The sequence below is a fragment of the Peromyscus eremicus genome, chromosome 4, assembly GCF_949786415.1.
Source record: "Peromyscus eremicus chromosome 4, PerEre_H2_v1, whole genome shotgun sequence".
NCBI classification, from domain to species: domain Eukaryota; kingdom Metazoa; phylum Chordata; class Mammalia; order Rodentia; family Cricetidae; genus Peromyscus; species Peromyscus eremicus.
In genome coordinates, this window is record NC_081419.1 from 22860958 (window position 1) to 22884404 (window position 23447).

Consider the following 23447-nt stretch of genomic DNA (forward strand, 5'->3'; position numbering starts at 1 on the left):
AAAAAAAACCAAAGACAACATTTCATTGATTCTTATTTTACCTAGAGTGAGCATTAATCCAAGTCATTTGTGTTGACTTTGATCAAGCCACAACTGTTTTTAAAAGTACTTCTGACCTGTTTTACAAAGCAAACTACTCAAGAGTGTTAATAGACTTAGCCTAAGAAGGTACGGTAATGCTGTTTTAAGAGCTTAAAGTAGATAGCTCGATAGCCAGAATGTCTCAGGGGTAGGCATACCACTCTCAATTTAATTTATAAATGTGTATAAAGGTTTTCACTGTTGTTCTTTTTCTTCCTACCCCATTGCTGATATTCCTTACTTCACTCCTGCTCTAAAATGTTTGTTGGCTCAATCATGTGGAAATGTAAAATTATCTCTCAACTTGAAGATCACTTCTCTGGACTGTTTCTTGGAGAATAATTAATATCTGGAGACTCAATTTACTTGTTTTTGTTCTAATGTTCAACCAGGATCCTCATTTATCAATGTATATTTCCCATGTGTGGCATTGCTGAGTGTAAAGTAGGTCACAGGAAGGACTGTATTGACTTTTAAGGGCTAGTATTCAGAGATGCTGTTCCAGGATAATTGTGTGTTCCCCAAACAGTCACATCCAAAGGGTCACTGCAGGGACATCCTTGGCCACATAGTAATGATGACAGATGCTCATAGTTGGAGTAAGTTGCTTCATCTGAAGGGTATATGATAAAATCTACCAAATATATTTATAGGAACAGTAACTGACTTCAGGTGGTCCTATCTACTTCAAGATAGTGCTCTATCTGATAAAACTATTAAGTGTGACATGATTTTAATTTATGACTATGTTTGGTTCCCAATAAACTACAAGCAGGGTCAATTAAACAAGAATATAGATAAATAGGAGAAGAATGATGCATGCAGGGATAATGTTCACAAAAGCAATTTAAATTACAGATGAAATTAATAAATAACTTGAAGAGGAATTGAAAACAGAAAAAGGGTGGGATTTGAAGGTTCATACATGCCTTCTCCTGGTGTCAATAACATTGATAGATGTCACCTAAACTGTATGTTCTTTGAGTTATAAAATTTTGTTCATTTCCAATTAGCTTTTACTCGTTAGAGGTCAGTTCAAGGTCTAACCTTATTTATCCAATGTTCACTTACTCCAATTCCTATTACTGATGAAGTATGGCACATGAAAGAAATGCTGTGTGTACTATTACTGTGTAGGCAAGAGCATTTTTATTGGTGAAAAATATGTATAATTGTCCATTTCCTTAAAATTAATTTTCTACCCTACTTTATAAACTTAATTTTTTTTGTTTATATTAATTTTATTTTTTTCCAAGTTATTTTCTTTTTTTTTAAATTTTTATTTTGCAATACAATTAAGTTCTACATATCAGCCACAGATTCCCTTGTTCTCCCCCCTCCCGCCCCCTCACCTTCCCCCTAGCCCGCCCCCCATTTCAATCTCCTCCAGGGCAAAGCCTTCCCCACAGACTGAGATCAACCTGGTGGACTCAGTCCAGGTAGGTCCAGTCCCCTCCTCCCAGGCTGAGCCAAGGGACCCTGCATAGGCCCCAGGTTTCAAACAGCCGACTCATGCAATGAGCACAGGACCCGGTGCCACTGCCTGGATGCCTCCCAAACAGATCAGGCCAATCAACTGTCTCACCCACTCAGAGGGCCTGATCCAGTTGGTGGCCCCTCAGCCATTGGTTCATATTTCATGTGTATAAACTTAATTTTTGCCTGGTACAATATATTTGTTGCTTGGATTTCATTACTCATTCTTCTTATATCATGACAACAAAAAATGAGTAACTTAAAAATTATTATTTCTATTTTCCTAAATCCTACATTAAATGTTTTAATTAAATTATTACTATATAGGGTGAGGAGATAAGTACATAAGAGTGCTTAGTACACAAAAATGAGGATCTTAAGGTTCAAATGTCCAGTAGCCATGTAATGGACTAAAAGCCCAAACTTGGCCACATGTGTGCCTGAATCCCAGTGCTGTTGAGGGATAAGACAGCAGGGTCACTGAGGTTTGATGGTCTCCAGCCGAGCTCCAAGTTCAGGGGGATATCCTGTCTCAGGGAATAGTAGGGGTGATATGACAGGCCATCCAACAAGCTCCTTTGGCCTCTGCATGCATGCACAGGAACACCTACCAGTATTACACTGTAATTACTCCTAAATTTAAACCATAAGCAAAACTATAGAACATCTTCAGTTATTTGGTAAAGCTTATTGGAATACAAAACATCTTACTGAGACTGTTGTGACTGAAATTTAAAAAAAAAATTAAATACACATAAATCACATTTGTGATAGAATAAAGGGGGTGATATAAGCTGCATTGTCTACGTCATTTATACTGATAAATGATAGAACAAACACAGTAAAGAACCAACAAATACATTTGCCCATCCACGTTCATTGCTGCCATATTCACAATCGGCAGGAAAAGGAAATAGCTTAGATATATGTTAACAGATAAGTGGATAGAAAAAATGTGGTATAATTACACCATAGGCTGTCAAGAAAAATAATAAAATTATGATACTCATAAGTAAATGGATGGAGCTGGAAACAATAATTCCATTAGTCCCCTTTCTTCATTTATATCACTGCATTCTACTTTTCCTCCGTTGACGCCTTCTTGCTGGTGGTGCCTTACTAATTTCCTGACCTCTGTGAGTATTCCAAATAAGACACACATGTCTTACATTTGAAAGCTAACACCCTTAAATGAGAGAAAATGTGATGTGTGTCTTTCTTTGCCTGAACTAATGAAACAATAAGAAGTTAAATGAGGTGAGGATTGGGAAGGCAGAGGAAAGGAGGCATAAATGACACTAAAGACCTTCTGAAAAATCCGATAAAATCTACTGCTGCTGCAGCTTCTGAGCATACAAACATACATGAACCCACTACTATTATTCTACTAATGGGACATAGTAATAAATGACTCCTAATTACTTTTTATTATACTCATAGATTAATGAATCCCTCAGCCTCAGAGCAGCTTATTTTTATTATTTCTTTCAGTTTTGATATAATAATATAATTACATCATTTTTCCTTCTCTTTCATCCTCCAAATCCTACCATATATCTTTCCTTTCCTTGATTTTTCTTTTTCAAATTTATCTCCTCTTTTTTCATTGTTATTGAATGTGAATGTGTATATTCCTAACTATAACTTGCTCCAAATTTATAATGTTACTTGTATGTATGTTTTCAAGGTTTACCATTTGGTTTTGGATACCCAGTTAGTGTGCCCTTCCCTCAGGGAATGAGAGAAATTCTCTTACTCTCACTATTCCTTAGTTGCCTGTAGTTGTTTGTGTAAGGGTGAGGTCTTGTGGTCTTTCCCCCACATATTTTGGTGTGTCTATTTGTGATGGCTATTCTTGGTTATTAACTTGACTACATAACTAAAACCCAAAAAGGAAGGCAAACCTGTGACTCATTTTTGCTTAATTTGAAGTAGGAAGATTCACTTCTAATCTGGATCTGGAATTGGGAAGACACACCTTTAATCCAGAATATTTGAGCTGTGAAAACCCACATGTAATCTGGATGTAATCTGGACCACACCTTCTGTAGGAAACCTATGTAAGGACACTGAAGAAGGAAGTTTTTGCTCTTTGCCTGCTTGTTCTCACTGTGTTATTAAGTTCATTCTTTCATTGGCATTAGAGCCTACTTCTGGATTCCAGCATATGCTGAAGACCAGCTGAGACATCCAGCCTCAGTGACTGAGCAAGTAACTATTGGATTCTTGGAGTTTCCATTAGTAGTCAGCCATTGATTGATTAGCTAAACCCCAGCCTGAAAGCCATTTTAATAAATCTCTTGTGTGTGTGTGTGTGTGTGTGTGTGTGTGTGTGTGTGTGTGTGTGTGGAGAGAGAGAGAGAGAGGGATTCATTCTATAAATTTTGTTACTCTAGAGAACCCTGACTAATACACTATTATTATTCTCTTTGTTCAACTCATATGATTATGCACTCCCATTGCTGAGACTTTATGGGTGTAGCTTCTGACATTACTAGGAGACACAATCTCACTGAAAACTCCCTGATCCTCTGCCTCTTACAGTCTTCATGCCTCCTCTTTTGTGATGATCCCTGAGCTGTAGGTGCTGTTATTATTTTCTAGATGTGTCCATTCAGACTGAGATTCACAACTCTACCTTTTGGTTGGTTGTAGTTTTCTGTAATATTCCTATCTGTTACAAAGAGATGTTTCCTTGGTGAGAGATAAGGACTACCTAAAACCACCACTTTATTAAGCTTGGATAACCCTTAAGTACATTCTAAGTATCTGTCTTATACTCACAATGAAACTTCTTTTTGCAGTGTGTGTAAAATCATCACAAAGACACACGACGGTTAACTGGAAGAAGTGCAGAGAATCAGTGACTGCATATTATTCAACCCTAAATGGGACACCTATATCACACTACACTCCTCCCAGGGCTCATGGGTCCTTGTGAAAGAGGGAATGGGAAAACTGTTAAGAACCAGGGGAATTGGATGACTCCCAAAATCTTCTGCAAATAGAACAGGGCAGTTGCATATATGTAACAGCAAGCATAAGATAAGTATGAGCTGGAACCAAAGGAATTCATAGCATAGAAAGAAGTGATGGGCACAAAATCCCATTCCTAGGACTAATAATCCCTATTAGTAAGTGATGACTGTCAAGATTTAGCTTTCTTTAAGTATATGGCGCCTTGCACTCCTTTGAGTATGTAGGCAGCCTTAACGTGGCTGGATTTTTTTTTAAGTGATGACACAAAGTTGGTTAGGTGTGGAATGAGGAGTGGATCTTACCAGAGATTAATATGGCCAAAATATAATGTATGAAACTCTCAGAGAAATATATATATACATATACATTGTGTGATTATCTAATAAAAAATAATAATATAATAATAAATATAGTAAAATAAATTTTTATATATATACAATATCAGCACAGAGGAGGGGAAGTGGACATAAAGTCCCACCCTAGACAATAATCTATTTGCAACTGATTAACTGAAAGAGAAGAAATTGGTTTTCTTCAATGGAGTGGCACAGTTATATCAATGACAGTCATACTCAGGGCAGATCAACAGCTCAGGAGGAGTTGATCAACACACTTCAATTTTCATGTTATTCTGTTGGAAGTTTGGATGCGTGTGTGTGTGTGTGTGTGTGTGTGTGTGTGTGTGTGTGTGTGTGTGTGTAGGAGAGAACTCACATAAGTAGGGAGGTGTGGAGGCACTGTGAGGAGTTGGTTTTGGGGAAAGGATATGACCATAATATATTGCATGAAATTTTCAAGGAATAACTGACATTAAAGAATTTTAACAGAAGCTCTGGATGGAAAGGCATAACGACTCACCAATTGACTGGGAAATTCAACTTTATCTACATTAATAATCAAATAGCTTACTTTCACTTATTAACAAAAGAGACTATTATTGGATTGTTTCCTCCTGAGAATGTCTTAATTCAAATCATCAGCCTCATTATGTAGTTGAACCGATGTTACCAAACCTCCAATCAACTGAACTAGGTTAGGTGTCTAGACAGTTTGGGATAGAAAATGAAATTCTTATTATACAGTGAATCATATTAATGTCACTTTACAGTCTGTTTCAGAGATTTCTGATGATAGAAGTAAACGACGCAACAGTGTCTCCAGGGCAAGGAGATCGATATGCTCGTAGTGTGAAGGCTTGTTAATCGCCTCGCCTCATCCCCCGGTAGAGACTGTGTGTGCTCCATTAGCAGCAAAGCTAACGGCTCAGCCTTACAAGCTAAGAGATAGAAAGCTGTAAGAAAGCACAGTGCTGGGATAGGGGGAAAGAGTCGTTGCTCTTCCTGTATATACCAAGAACCAAAATTGTATTCCAATGTCCAGCTGGCAAAAGATAACCAACGAAACATTGAGTCGCCTGGCGCTGTGCCTGTGTCCCCCCTGACTCATGGGGGAAGTGCATCACCTGATGGCTTTAGAAGAATAATGTTGGGTCCATTTCTGCATCTGCCTTGATAGGAAAGGATGTTCCTGTGGGAAATGTGGTTGTCCAGCTAAACAACTGGTGTGTAGATCTGCTTAACTAGAAGTTAACCTATTTTAGTTGTTCATTCAAATTCAAACCTTTCAATAAATTTCATTAGCAGTAGTGTGAACATAATCTGATCTCTACATTTTTGTTTCTACTTTAACCAACTTTCAATGGAAAATGCAGGAATTAAAATATTTTTTCCACTGGGGATGAAATATGGATGTTTTGGTACAGTATGTGAGCTAATAAGATACTGATCTCTCTCTCCCTCTCTCTCTCTCTCTCTCTCTCTCTCTCTCTCTCTCTCTCTCTCTCTCTCTCTCTCTCTCTGTGTGTGTGTGTGTGTGTGTGTGCACATGTGTGTGTGTGTGCACGTGTGTGTGTTTGTATAATACATATGTATATCTGACCAGAACATAAATGAGAATATATACCACCCAAGTCCCATTTATGTTCTGGTCATTTGTGCATCTAATTATTATTTTGTCAAAATTACATTTTTCTTTGCCCTATTGTTTTTATAAACTGACTTACAAAGAAATAAGTTTGGTTATAGCATTCTGATACTTGCTTTGTTAACCTATGATTCTTTTCTCCAAGGTCCATGCTACCCTCCTGGTGACCATTTCCACCCCTGGAATTGCCATTCTGCTCTCATGTCACACATCATCTACTACCCTTATTTCCTCTCCCTAGTCCTTTAAGACCTAATTCTACATGTCATACTCTCCTTTCTAGTGTCATTACCTACACACACACACACACACACACACACACACACACACACACACACACCACCGGGAAGGGATTAAAATCTAGACTCTGCCTGCAGTGTTTATCTTGTAAAAATTACTTTTAATAACAGTAGTCAACACAAAACCCAATGTCTTCTTGCCCAGAAATGCAAAGCCTTATCTGATGGAATCAGTGACAAATGGGGAAGACACTGGCTTGTAGTACAAGAGAGTCTCTGAGTAATGTACACAAAATCTCTTGTCAATAAAAAGAGATAACTGGAAATTTTGTCTAAATTTTTTTTAAAAAAATCTCTTTAGTTTCAGAGAACAATATTTCTTTCCTAATTTCAGTTCACCTAAAAAAAGTCAGCACTAGAGTTATTTTTTGTAAATGACATTATTAATTTACATTTAGGAACTATTTTACAAGCTCCGCCTGCTTTCTGTCAAAAAGAAAGTGGTGACATCTGTTAGACGCTGTTAGTATTTCCTGAAAATTCAAAGAAAATTAAAGAATCTCACCCTCCATTTGCAATCACTAAATAATTAACTGGAATTTCTTCTCTATTGAATGCATGCACTGTTATTTTAAACTGGTAATTATTAATCTAATAATGATCTTTCTGTTTTATTATTTTCCTTATTAATCAGGAGTGGCAGTACAATTTAACTTATGGTACATGAATTGTCAATCACATCAGGATGATCTTGGCTGCAAAGCAAAGAAAGTCTGATTAACAGACAATTAGGACATAATTCACAGGATTCCACATATAAAATGTATGATTTGGTGATTTTCTTTACTGGGAACTCTCAGTGCAGTCAGTGTACAAGCTCCTACCCTCTGTCTGACTACCTTTTATCCTATTAGGCTTACTTCCCTTTCCTCCATAGACAGCTACCTTATTTCCATGTGTCATATTGAAATGGAAAGCATCAGAAGAAATCTAATTAAACAATTAGGGCCACATTATGTATTTAACAACCATACACAAGGTTACTTGCCAATTATATCATACCAAAACATCACTGAAGGCAAGATACCTGGTATGCTTGTGTCTACTGTATATAGTACATGTCTACTATGTAGCACCAAGAAACATTTTTGCTTCCTTGGACCAGAGTTTCTTAAACTGGGTTCCATCAGAACCTTCTTCACTGGAGAATTTGAGTTAAAGAAGAAATTCTTAGGTTTTACCCAAGGACAAAAAAAAAGTATATTCCACTGTAATCCATACGTGATCAATTTCCCAGGCAACTGCAATGCATGTTAAGGCTTGAAAATCATCAGCCGAAAGACCATATCTCCTGATAAGAAGTCTGTTTAAGTCCATGATTATCCGATTCTCGATGCCTAAGTCTTCTCTAAGAAGAGTTACTGTTACTGTGTCACTGTTGATATATGACAAAATGAAGCATTATTGATGACTGTGATATAGAGATTTTAAGTAGTATATACACATGCAGATAGCAAGTCATCCTTTACTCATCTACAGTATCTTCACTGATTTCTGCCAGCTTTTATGAACTCCTCAGAGGGAGTCACATGTGATAATGCACCTAGGGTAAAGAAACATTTTTAGAAGTTCAAATTTGCACTTCATTGACACTTTTTCCACAGAGGCAGAAGGATCACAGTTATGTTCTTTAGAAGAGATGTAAGTTAGAGGAAATAAAAGGCCAACTTTAAAGCTTTCAAAACATCAAACAGAATAAATCAGATATTTTATAAAATATATATCTTGGTATGTCACCCAATATGTCTTTTCAAACAGAGTAAAAATGTTATAAAAAACCCTCAAACGTCAATGATTTTCATGCCTGAAAACATAAAGGATAATCTGGGTTATTTTAACTGTATTCAAATATTTAAAATAGTTCTCCCACATTTCTGTTTTTTCTGCAACCCTTCTGACAAATAGATTTTACATGAAAAGTGAGACATTTGCAAGCTGATGACTCATTATCAATTCAAAAGCTATGAATATGCAGTGAAATTTGTGACTAAAAGATATTAATAACTTGCAATTTTGCAATTATTTATTATATTTCTTATACCAAGCAGGTAACAATACTTTGAACAGTTGAGTTTGTCACATATCATAGAACTTACAAATGAAAGTAAAAATTTATTAATTTTGAGCATAAAAAAGCTATTTTTTTACTTATTCGATTTAAAATGATGTGGGTCTCTAAAGATTATTCTTTTTTTTCCTGCATGTAAAAATGTGCACCATGGACATGTCTTGTGCCCATGGATGTTAGAAGAATTTGATCCTCTGGAATGAGAGTTAACAGTGGTTGTAAGGGTCTTGATATGGGTGCTAGGTTATCTGAAAGAGCAGCAAATGCTCTTAACTAATACAATATCTATACAGCACTGGAACTGTATTTTTGATGAAATTCAGTAGTTTCTTCTTAAATTTATATTTTAAAGTGAAGGGTCTTTCTGAAATACTAGCAGGAACATTTAAAGAACATACAGCTATCCAGTATTAAAATGGCACGTAAACAAATGTTAGTGTAATCCAGAAGAGTCCACTGTATTCACTAAAGCTGCAATGGCAATTGTGTGCTGAGAAGTGAACTCAAGTCCTCTGCAAGAGAAATACCAACTTTTTTTTTTTTTTTTTTTTTTTTTTTTTTTTTTGGTTTTTCGAGACAGGGTTTCTCTGTGTAGCTTTGCGCCTTTCCTGGGACTCACTTGGTAGTCCAGGCTGGCCTCGAACTCACAGAGATCCGCCCGGCTCTGCCTCCCGAGTGCTGGGATTAAAGGCGTGCGCCACCACCGCCCGGCGAGAAATGCCAACTTTTGATTGCCAAGCCATCTCCCTATCCCCAGCAACAAATTTATACACTGCTAAAATAAAGGAAAATCTATAATAGTATGTAATAGAATTTTGATACACATCTTAATTTTTATTATTGAATGTGTACTTGTTTTAGAGATGTTAAAATGTATAAATAAGTGAACTTATGTATGATGAAATAAACTCATCCTACATTTTACTTCTGGTTTCCAGAAATGAGAGACCATAGAAGTGAAATATTACACTATCATTGCAAAATATTATATGCATGAAAAAAATTGATTAGAGTGAATATTAAAATCTATAATTCACACATATGATGTCTCTCCTCTGTTAACGCAAAGAGGAGTATTGGGGGTGGAAATGTTTAAACAGGGACAGGGACCTCAGGGTTCCCTGAAGGCAAGAGGATGGGGATGGGAAGGGTTACTAAAAGTGAATGGGGTATGCAAAAACCATTGAAAAACAAAGTCTCTGGCAAATCAATCTAAAAACATGGATGAATGTTTAAAGGTGAATAACTCACAAGGCTAAACTATGTCAGTTGTAGAAGTAATGAATCACTAAACACACAAACACACACAAACACACGCACACACACACACATACACACAAGCACACACACAAACACACACACACACACACACACACACACACACACACACATACACATACAAAAAAAAAAAAAAACCACAGAGTATCTTAGCATCAGGGATGCCATACATCAAAAACCTGTTTAGGCAGCTGTCTGAGGCAGGTGTTCAGGTAGCTGTCTGAGGACCCCAAGTCAGCACAGGCTCTTCATACAGCTTTAATCTTAGCTAACCTTTCCCTGCCACCACCTCTTCACACCAAGAAAATACTCCGTTTGTCTCATCTTTAGTCTATTCCAATCCTTTCTCTTCTGAAAGCAGTGATTTCTATATCTCCTTTCCATGCCTGCTTTTCCCTCCTATTTTAAAATGTTCATGTCTTTATATATTTTGTAGTGTGTTTTGTTTCCTGGACTACAAATCTCAATGATGGTAATCATCTCTTTTATTCATTCAATATTATTTCAATAACTTTTGGGGGATGTTTGAGCAGCAATGTTTTGGCTCTTTAGCATCAAAAATCTGAAGAATATATTTAGATTCAAAATTCTAAATTATTCTATTTTAATTTGTTTAAATTATTTGATTTTAAGAATAAAATCAAAATCTGAAAAATCAAAATATGTAAATCAATAGAAAGATAATATAAAATATAAAATAAATGTTGATGTGACATAGGAAACTGATGGTTTTGGGTGTGTGTGTATGTGTATGTGTGTGTGGGGGTGTGTGTGTATTCTGTTTATTTTCATGATATGGGATATATTTTGCAAAACTTTGTTAATAGTTGTTTTATATTTCATTGTTAGGTACATCAAATTGGAATAACTGTTTAGTAACCATTACTAAGGTGTTTCAGTGTTTTGGCTATGATAATCTTGTTCTTTTTAATATTATTTTGCTAATCTTCAGTGTGTGTGCATATGTATGTTCTAGAAGCATATATATATATGCATATATATATATATATTACTACATATGACATGGGTAAAATAATGCCTAGGTTTTTTTGTTTCATTATATACTTTATAAAAACATTCTATAATAAGTCTATTTCTAGGACAAATTTAGTTATTTCTCTGTTTACATATTTTCAACTCAATTTCTGGCCACCCACTGTTTTTCTCAGAACACTTTCCTTCATTAGTTTATATATTGTGTCATTGCTTAGGATGGAAATTTCTTCCAGGGAAAGATGGTGTTGTTCATTTACATAGATATAACAGTAGTAAAATAAAACTTTACTTTGAAAAATACAAATAATCAAATGGGCTAATTATCAAATAAAAGTCACTGTTTTGTGTTACATCACTGATTCACTAATATTCTGTTCAGTTTCTAGGGAAACATCTGTCATTCAGAACAAATTAAATTCAAAGTTTGGACATCTCTTTTAGCAGAGTGGACAAAAATAAATATTAATAGCCATTCACATGTTTATTCATTCATTTTTTCATTTCTACCTCAGTAATGAATTCCACAAACATATTTAGTAATGATTATATTCCATGTCTTCAGGTTGGAGCTAATTTTTCTTTCATGCTTTGTATTTTTTTAATTTCCTGAGATTTTTTTTTCTCTACCCTAGATACCACTGATTTGGTTATAACTAATGGATTCTACAACCTATTCATCTCATCTAATACACATTTCCATTAAGAAATCACCGTCTACAGCCGGGCGGTGGTGGCGCACGCCTTTAATCCCAGCACTCGGGAGGCAGAGGTAGGCGGATATCTGTGAGTTCGAGGCCAGCCTGGTCTACCAAGTGAGTTCCAGGAAAGGCGCAAAGCTACACAGAGAAACCCTGTCTTGAAAAAAAAAAAAAAAAAAAAAAAAATCACCGTCTACTACTTCTAATATGAGGATAGTGTGGATAGGATTAGCTTTTTATTTATCTGTGAAGGTATTCCCCACCCTGCTGTGCTGGAGGCCTTGCTCCAAATGGGTTCACGGACCTCGCATAGATGCGTAGAGTCAGTACCAAGAAGAAATTTTGACCACTTGTTGTTGTTCAAACAAGTGACCTCTGGATAACCTGAGCCATCTTTATTTTTACAGTTTCAATGGTTTGCATAAACAGTTTTATAACCAGCTTTTACTTCCTTAGTTTCTTTTTTTTAAATTTATTTTATAATTTAATTTAATTTTACATATCAGCCACAGATTCACCAGTCCTCCCTACTCCAGGCCCCCTCCCCCCAGCCCACCCCCCATTCCCATCTCCTCCAGGGCAAGGACTCCCCTGGGGATTCAGCTCAGCCTGGCAGATTCAATCCAGGCAGGTCCAGGGCCCTCCTCCCTTTGCCCAGGCTGAGCAAAGTGTCCCTACATAGGCCCCAGGTTCCAAACAGCCAGCTCATGCACTAAGGACAGGCCCCGGTCCCACTGCCTGGGTGCCTCCCAAACCGTTCAAGCTAATCAACTGTCCCACTTATCCAAAGGGCCTGATCTAGTTAGGGGCTCCTCAGCCATTGGTTCATAGTTCATGTGTTTCCACTAGTTTGGCTATTTTTCCCTGTGCTTTTTCAAATCATGGTCTCAACAATTCTAGCTCATATAATCCCTCCTCTTTCTCGATGATTGGGCTCCCAGAGCTCCACCTGGGGCGCGTGGATGTCTGCATCCGCTTCTATTAGTCATTGGAAGAGAGTTCTAGCACAACAGTTAGGGTGTTTGGCAATCTGATTGCCAGAGTAGATCAGTTCGGGCTTTCTCTCCACCACTGCCAGTAGTCTATTGTAAAGTTGTCTTTGTGGATTTCTGGGGAGCTCTCTAGCACTTTGCTTCTTCGTATTCCCATGGGGTCTTCATTTATCATGGTCTCTTTTTCTTTGTTCTCCCTCTCTGTTTTTGATCCAGCTGGGATCTCCTGCCCCCCTAAGCTCTCTTTCCTTCGACCCTTGCCCTTCATTACCCCTCCTCACATCCAGTTTGCTCATGTAGATCTCATCCATTTCTCTGTCCTTGGGCGATCCCTGTGTCTTTCTTAGGGTCCTGTTTTCTAGGTAGCCTCCCTGGAGTTGTGAGTAGCAGTCTAGTCATCCTTTCTTTTACATCTAGTATCCTCCTATGAGTGAGTACATACCATGTTTGTCTTTCTGAGTCGAAAGGATGTGGAACAAGGGGAACTCTCCTCCACTGTTGGTGGGAATGCAAGCTTGTACAGCCACTTTGAAAATCAATATGATGCTTTCTTAGAAAATTGGAAATCAATCTCCCCCAAGACCCACTATACTACTCTTGGGCATATTCCCAAGGAATGCTCAATCATACCACAAGGGCACATGCTCAGCTATGTTCATAGCAGCATTATTTGTAATAGCCAGAACCCAGAAACAACCTAGATGCCCTTCAACTGGAGAATGGATAAATAAAATGTGGTACATATACACAATGGAGTACAACTCAGTAGAGAAAAGCAATGACATCATGAGGTTTGCAGGCAAATGGATGGATCTAGAAAAAAATCATCCTGGGTGAGGTAACTTTCTAAGTTTCTAAAGATGGCTACATAATTACCAGTTTGTTCCTTGCCTCTTTACCCTTCTGTCTCTCAACTCTCACACAGTAGCCATTATCTTTATGATCTATATTTCTATCATCAGAAGCATAAACAGTTTTGCAAGCTACAAAAGAACTTTTCTAACTAGGCACACCTACAGGTAGAACAGTGTGCCCAGTTGGCAACACATGTGGTCACAGCTTCAAGCAAAGTGAGAGACCATTTTGTCCCTTGTGACTAATATTTATATCTGGTAGGTTCTGGGTTCTCATGATCAAGTAACCAGTCAAAGCTGGATCAATTCATTCTACATTTAACTACTCTACCTCCTCTGGGGGCATACCAGGTTTTTCTATTTACCATATAGGCCACATAACCTGGAAACTTACTCTCAATCCTTGACATTGTTTATCCCTTACTTACGTCTAGTGCTCTTAACTTGTTGGGGTATTGGCACAGCTATTAGAAATGAGGGAACTGTGGGTTTCTATAATTCTGCTTCATTCCCTGTTCCTTGAGTGTTCCCATTTGCTCTTGATATCGTATATTTAGTAACATGTCCTTAAAGCTCTTATGGTTAAATTCATTCTTTCCAGAACAGTTATGCAAATATATAATATTAAACTTCAGGACCTATGGTGACTCATTCAGTTCAGCAGTATGGCCAGCATGGTGACAGCAAGGGGAGCAGTTAGCACACATGCCCAGAATCATGCAGTGAATTATAGGTTCTTGCCAAGTGGGTCAGGATCTCCAGGGTCTTGTCACAAGGGGGGCCTCTCATGCTATTCTCAGGTCTTGTTCCCCAAAGAAGTCACATGGCTTCTACAACTGCTGTATGTAAAATGTATCTTTTTTACATTGTAATAAAGGTAGTATTTACTCTTCTGATTTCCACCAACCAAAGGATATATTGTTACATTTTGTGTTGTAAAGTCAAAGTTGTTTTAAAGAAACTTTACCTTCAGAATTAGATGGCCTAATGAATTAGCTACAAATGTAAAATGGAGAGGAGTCTGACTCCCGGCAGTAATTATGAGCATCATATTCTTGATTGTTGACAAACTGAACGAACAGAACATGGCTATGATGACTCAAGTGTGGCAGGGACTGAAACCGAACAAGCACATGTTGCTGTAGAATATGAGTGAGGGAGATATACGGACCAGCCTTGAACTCTCAGAGATGTCCTACCATCTACAAGGACACTCCCTTGCTTCCCAGTGTGTGTATTTCTTAATAAAATGAACAAACAACAACAATAGTGTGAGGACAGAGAACACATCTAGGTCTACTGAGACATCAGTTTAACCACTTGATTTTAGTACCATCCATTATTTCTTGAAACTAACAGGTAAGTTGTTGCTTTACCGATATGTAATTAGCCTAAAATTAGAAATGAATCCTCACAAGACTACTCTGCAAAGATGGTTGCACTGGCTTTCTAGGATCAACAGTCTATACTATGTGTAGAAATATCCTAAGAATATTTTCCATTTGCATTGAGTGTATTTAAAAAATGTCAAAATCTCCTATATAAATAATCATCATTAAATAATCATATGGGAAAACTATGTTGTTAATACAAGATGGCAGTAGCATACTTAACCAGTTAAATTCACAAAAATCAATGTAATTTCCAGCATATGTTGTAACTGACTGGTATTTATCTCTTACTAATATGTACTATAAAATTCTTAGTGGGACCAGAGAAATGCTCTGTATGGCACAGTCAGTTAGTTCTTTGATGAGCTCTGTACCCCACACTCTCCTAGTGGGTTCTCTGCCTCAGTGGCAATATCGGTTCATTATATTAATTGCTAATCATCTGCAGACTCTGGGGTAGAAGTCACAAAAAATTCAGAGTCAAAAGTTTGTTATAACTCCAGTTATACATTACAATCAGCATTGCTCTGAGACAACTGCCTTGACTGTCTCCTGTACATCTCTGCAATCTTCAGACATTCTCCTCCCAGCTGTATCTCTGCAGCAGACCCTCAGTCCCTTCGTGCTCCTTCACACCTAAAAGAGGAAAAACTCCTCATTGTGGGATTCCAACTGGAGCATTTTTTCAATCAAGCAGGTGTTAGAGCATCAGTATAAATCTATCAAATTTTCCTATTCTGAGTTGGAATGATATGTTTTTACTTTTTTGTTTTGCAGCCACCACAGCATGTATAGGTTAAGGTTCTTTGGTTTGCAAGCAAGAAGAATTCATTCAGTCTGGTTTAAGTAAAGACTGGAAATCTCACAAACCTCCAGGGGAGGTCAGCCTTTCAGGTGAAGAAACTAAAAGCTAGCCATGCATTAAAAGGAGGCTCTTCTGTCATCCCTCCAGGTATCCTCATTCATTTCTTCCCCTTCTTGCTCTATATTCTCTTTCATTCTTTCTGGCTAAGAGTCTTTCAAATATAATACATTCAGAGTAATTTTAAAACCCACTCTTTGCCTGAAGTCTTTCTCCGTTCTACTATTCTGTGGAGGAAATATATACAATTTCTTTTTAGTTTGCAAGCTTCAGTTCAGAAAAGAAGCTGAATTAAGTGGTATTTCTGAATCTCTTTCAAAATCCCTGCACTATCCAGGTGTCTAAAGTAATTCCAAATAGCGAAGTCCAGGAAAATGAAAACACCCAGAACAATCAGTTTCTAGGACTCCCGCCGAGACTTTGACACACACTCTGAAAGCTCTTATTACAGTATCTAAAATAGGACAGAAAAAGTGTGATTTGGAGGATATATCTAAAAAATAAATATATCTGAGACATGACAAAAATAAATGAAAAAAAAGATATTTTTTCAGAATTGCTAAAATGTGTACATATTGACCTAACTCAGTTTTCAGACTTTGAACATGTTCATAGAAAGTTTTATAGCTTCCTCAGGAAAAAAATAATAACTGCACAATCTATTGAAATAAAGTGCTACTTTAGGAGACTGGGAATTGTACAGTTTCCTTAGACAACATAGATGCAGAAGTAATTCAGGAAAGGTAAGTGGTCATCTCTTCTTCTAAGGAGATTTACACTCTAGACAGAGTGTATAGCAAGACATATTTATGTGACATATAAATGACCAAGCATCTCAAGTCAGGTAAAGGCAAATGCTACCAGTGTGGTAGGAATTATCAGAAGCATTAAGTTCTTAGGGAACACTAGATCTTATCCTGATCTTTAGCAGCAATAGACATGTTAATTCAGACAGGGAAAGCACAGGAGGCCAATTCTACACACAAAAACTGCAGGCAACTAAGAAATACTAAAAGCAAGAGAAATAGTCCTCCTCAGGAAAGAGCACATTAATTGGTTATCCAATTCTAATGGTCAGTCCTGAAAACATATATACCAGCAATATTATACAGATTGAGCTGGTTGTACTTATGCATTTATATGTGTATGTACATAAAAGCATCAATTAATAAATAAAGAGGAGTAAGAAGTATATGGGAGGGTTTGAAGGGAGGAAAAGTTTAGGGGAAATAATGTAATTATATTATGCTCTCAAGAAATAAAAGAAATATTGAAAAAGAATTGCATAGGCAGTGCAGAAAGGAAAGATGGATGAGAAAAAGGGAAATCAGAATCGTAAGGGTTAAAAATAAGAATTGCTTCAAACTGATTAAGACAAACAAGTCACTATCAGAGAGGACTTCAGTAGAGTAAGCCTTTCATCAGATATAATATATTGATTACAGAAGATGTTTAATTTTATTGTTTTTTAAGCAATCAGAAAGAAGCTCATTTTTCTTATCAAATTAATTTGACAACTGCTTTCAACATCCGAGTGCCATAGCCTGATACATAAAGTGCTCCCAATGTCATTCAATTGTTAATAACAGAAATCTGGAAATGAATAAATGTTTTCATGATGAGAAATTGATACATTACAACATGGATTCTGTTTTTATTATAATTCTTAAAATATTATGGATTATGGAGTATCATGTGGCTTTGCTCTAGAATCTTGACTAGAAATGTACAGGAAAAGAAAAAGAACAAACACTAACAAAGAAGTATAGAGCTGGGCGGTATTGGCACATGCCTTTAATCCCAGAACTTGGGAGGCAGAGGCAAGCGAATCTCTGTGAGTTCGAGGCCAGCTTGGTCTATAGAGTGAGTTCCAGGACAGCACGAGCTACACATGGGGAAACTTTGTCTTGAAAAACCAAAAGAAAAAAAAAGAAATTTAGAGATACAAGGATGCAAAAATGCTGGTGTCAAGTAGGCCTTGTGCATTCTGATGGAGCCACACCAACTACAGCAACAGCCTGGGATCTCAGTGCATCTATATAGCGTGGTCTATATAGCCAGTCTCTGTGGGAGGTCTCTGTAGGTTAAAAAGTCTCAGGCATCAGGGAAGAAGAATCTGCAGTTAGTTGTTTCTGTGCACACTGCTCAATCATTTGCACTCAGACCCCCAAGGAAAGCTTTGTCTTCTCTCTGAACAAGTGGGGGAGGTTTGTCACTAGCATGAGTCCTTTATGTATTGCTGTGCCCATGTCAACAATGCACACAGAACTTCAATACACTCAGAACTTCACTCAGGTTTGGGCTTCCTGAGCTACCCAACAGATGAATTAATTAAACAAATAACTAGACAATATATTTAATACATTGTAGATAAGCACTTTGGCACAGAAAACAATCAAACAACGACAAAAAAAAATTTATGCTCTCTGAGATCTCTGAAGAAGAAAAAAAAAAAAAGAACAACAGAATATAGTCCACGCTGCTCACCACACAAGCTTTGACACTGCCTTTGAGATGAGTGTGTCAGTCTTAGCTGTAACTGTAGAGACTAATTGTGAGGGAATATTTTGAAAAGCAGAAGAAATAGTGGTTATCTCTACAAAAGAGTTCATTGAACGAAAACCACGTTCTCTTTATGGTCAGGTCATTGGTGATAAGCAATGGGATCAAAGGAGCAAAAGCCTTGGTTCTCAGGTGTTTGACATGCACCTAATACACTAATCATGAGAGATAGCTCTTCCTATTTCACTCACAAATACAGAATGGTGTAGTGAGGAAGAAACTGAGCTTGGATGTGACAGAATTCACACCTCCAAACTCTGCAGTATTTAGTTACCTTGTGTGTACCATGTGAAAAAAATTCAAGTAAGAAAATTATTACATAAACAAGTCGATTTGCTCAAAACAGCACTGACAGACAGCAAATGACTCAAAGAGAGCAAGGGAGTGTCACCTGCAGCATTTTGAACAGTAGAGTGCCATGGCTGGGGGACAGAGCACCCAGGATTGGTGCACATCTATGATCCACAGAAGAAAGGGAGTGATTCCTTCCATTATTCATTGCACAGGCCTTGCAGCTTGCAGAATATTCTAGTTAATTCTGTCTGCTACTTTTTAGGGAAAAATTTGAGACCAGATTATTTAATATTTTATATTTGTGAGAAATGAAACATAGAAATAGAATAAAACTTAATGTGTATAGTCCCATATGTGAGTGCAGGAACTAAGAGTTAGAATTATGGAAAATTTAGATTAACAGAAAAAACAACTCCTTCATGGTTATGGAAATGGAGTGTGCTTTCATCTCTAGGAAGGCATGAATTGACTTTCTTTGAAGTACTAAGAACCACAGTAATCTTCAAGCAAAAGTATAATGAATGTTTTAGTCATATTATGAATCTTCTTATATTTTATGGGATTTTAAAGCCCCTAAGATTCCATCCTATGAGGAACGCATTGATGTAAAGAATGTCCCCTAGTGCTAAGAAATATACTGTATACTTTAACTGTAGAGAAGATGAGAAGATCAGTACAACAAGCCACCAAGCAGCAGCACATTTAGGATGTACTGTGTACTGCATCAAATATCCTATCGCTTAAATATCTCTATCAATAGGTAGAAATGACAACTTTAAATGATCATCGGGTCTAGACTTGGAGGATTGTGTTAACAGAAGCGAAAGATATAGATTATGAAGATTTGCCACTTACTAAAAACATCACGAGTGAGTCTTTCAATTGACTTACAAAAACAAAAGATAATTTCAAAAGTTGAATGAAAGGAATCCAAAGCATTTATAGTTAAGAGAAATTTATGAATGCTCATATTTTACTAAGTGGTGCTGCTCTTAGGCAGTACAATGCAAACTTTATGGAATAAAAAAATGAATCAAAAGAAGTCTTTAACTGCAAGCTCTCAATATGTAACTTTTGTGAGTGGGTTTTTTTCTCCTGTTTCACCCATAGCATAAGACTGAACTTTTTCTCAACAGACTGTCTAAACGTCCATTTCAAGCTGAAACAATTTCTATCTGATGTAGAGAAAACATACATAAAGTCATTTTATACTGATGGAGCTTAATTTTCCTCTAACATGTTTTATGGGACTGTGTTTAAACATGCTAGTAGTTTGTTAAAAATATAGAAATAAACAAAAAACTGCTGATCAAGAACAATTTATAAGAAATATTGTCAACACAAAAATAAAGTGATCAAAGAAAAAGTACAGCATAAGGAAAATAATTAATAAGTTATAATTTTATAATATAAGTTATATATTTATAAATATGTTATCCCTGTAGCTGATGACAAATTATTTTTTGATTGCATTTTATCTCTATAATGATGCTAACATACTATGAATCATTACACAAGGATGTACTTGAGGTTATCTTATTACAGTTGCAGAGGAAGCTTCAGGTAGACACTGGCTTACTGCAACAATTTTCATGAGGTTTGTTTTATGCTATGTACTGAAATAATCTGAAACAAAATGTTTAAACTGGAAAAAATATGTTTAAAGTTGCCAATTCAAAACCAGGTGTCACTTTTGATGTTATTATATTAGTGTATCAAAATAAAAATTGACACATTGGGAAAATTAGCACTGGGTGCTCTTCATCTTTCACATGATTGTTACTTCTCACCTGCCGATTAACTGCTATCTATGGGAAGCACATACAATAAACAGAAAATTCAAACCCTGTGATTTCTTCTTTGTGTACAATATTCCAAGCCCCTCAACAAGCTCCACAAATGGTATCACTATCCTCATTGCATGTAGGAGAAATTATATTCATAGTATCAGCAACTTGCCTATAACAGCACAAGCAATTAGGAAAATGTATGCATTTTACTTTAGACCTGTTAGTTTAAATTCTAGGTTTGCACTACTCTCAGATTTTTTGTTTCATTTTCAAAATGCGAAGTTTTGTCTATATTCAACGATGGTAGCTTTTCTTATCACTGTATAAAGTAGATATGAAAAAGGTGTTTTGTTTCTCTGCTCCCTTCTGTTCCTGTCTTTCTTTCTAGTTCTGAAAGCATCTGGTTCGTATGTAGCTCTGGAAAAAAAAAAAAACAACCTACCTGTTTTTCACTCATTTCAGAATTATTCATAAGAAAATATAGTAGTAAAATCTTATTACAGAATAGCATCCACAAATCCTAATGTTGAGATTCAGAATGCTTTCGAGTAAGAGAATCAGCTGTGGACCACCACACGTGTCTATTAAGAGCTGTCAAGGCATAAGGCTGACAAACTTAAGGATAAAGATGGGAAATAGTTTGGCCTCACTTCCAAAAGGGGGATGAAGACAAAAGAATGTATGCATAATAGAACTGATTACTTTATACCATAAACTTTGCTCCTCAGTAAAAAGGAAAACAAAAGCCATATACTAGAAGAGTATTATCATAGATTTGTTCTGGCTCTGAAAAATGAATTGTATAAACAACACAGCACTGTATTATCCAATCAACTGTGAAAGTTACTACACTGGAAATCTTTTACTATTTTTATAATGTAACAATCAAATTGTTTGATATACAAACTCACACATATCCATACCTATAAGAAATACATCTAATTGGAAGTAAAAACACTAGTTATGAGTTAAAAATGAATCAGTGGCATCTCTACTTTCTATATTTGGTATTATCAAGATGCTCCAGTCGACTGGGTATATTATGTTAGCACCAAATCTTTTTGGAAAGAAATCTATCGACAACCTCCGCATTCCTCACCCTACCATCTGTTTCATTTTGGTCCTGAGTCATAAAGTAACACTTAATTTTTTTTGCAACACCCAAATCAAGCTAATCCAATGCCAGATTCCAACTGACTCCAGAAAATACTCATCTTTCATTATCTTTTCCAGGATGTAGGAAGAAAATATGAAATGATTCATGGAACTATGTAAATGAAGCCCAGTCACCATTGGGAGCAGATACAGATGCCCTGGATTCCAGTGAGAGAAGCCCAAGCATGCTTATTACTGAAGCTCACTGTAAAGTATGTTATTTCCAACTGCAATTGGAGGGGAAAAACCTCATGCACTGTGATATATATATATATATATATATATATATATATATATATATATATATATGTTCTCACATATCATCTTCTTCGTTTGATAGCATAGGCATAATGCAAATCAAATTTCCCCTTGTACATATATCAATCATTAAAATTGTTACTGGCTTATTTAACTGTGAGCTAATTACGTCCAACACACTGGCTGTCATATCTACCTAACAACTCTCCACCCCTAACTTTTTCTAACATCTTCATTCACTAAACAAGCCATTAATTTGCATATATCAGTGGTTATGAATACAGACCATACAACATAATAGTAATTTCTCATATGGATGGACAATTATCTTAATTCATTAAGCAACAAGTAATTTAAGAACTTCTATGTACTCTTGCTGTGCTTAAATTGCAATACTGCCCTGAATGGTTTGGCAGCTTCTACCCAACTTAAGGAGCATACCTTTCAAGAGTGTATGGTTTTCTCTAAACAAACTTCAAACTCTTTGACAAGATTAGTTGATTTGTATTTTGTACAATCTAGTCCTTCAGTTGACTAGACTGTAGATGCTCTGTTTACAACCACACGCTAAGCTTTCTCCAAACTGGAAACATTTGGAGAATAGAAACCCATTGGGTACATCTTTATTTTCATGTTTGAGCTAGCCTGTAGCTGGAGTTTGCTCTCTGGGTCCCGCCAAGCCCCGGCAGTCTGATAGCCCACTTATAAAATAAACACACAGACGCTTATATTATTTACAAACTGTATGGCCATGGCAGACTTCTTGCTAACTGTTCTTATATCTTAAATTAACCCATTTCTATAAATCTATACCTTGCCACGTGGCTTGTGGCTTACTGGCATTTTCACATGCTGTTTGTCATGGTGGTGGCTGGCAGTGTTTCTCCCCTCAGCCTTACACTTCCCAGAATTCTCCTCTCTCCATGTCCTGCCTATACTTCCTGCCTGGCCACTGGCCAGTGTTTTATTTATACAGAACGATATCCAGAGCACTAGGCTAATACTTACCATATGGAAAAATGTTTAGAAACATATTGTCTTGAAGATGCAGGTGAGAAATTAATTCAATTGGGCATCTAAATAGCTAATCTTCAATCAAACCACGTCTGTACTAAATCAGTTTTCTGGTGGTGTTATTTTCTGTGTGCACTGCATTATACTACATGATAACTACATTTTTTGTTGCTTTTCCTCCTAAGTAAAAGTACTTGATTAACATATCTGCAACTATAAACAAATATTTATCATCCTGACAAAATAGCAATGCTATTCTATTCAGACAACCTTGGCAGACAAGAGTTAAATGGAGTTCTGTAAAAATTACATCAGCTACAGCCAAAGCATGTGTGGACTTATTGGCTATGTTTTCTAAATTCCTCCGTTCGTACATGGAATGTTAATAATTTTTGAACCAACCAAGAATTTGTAATT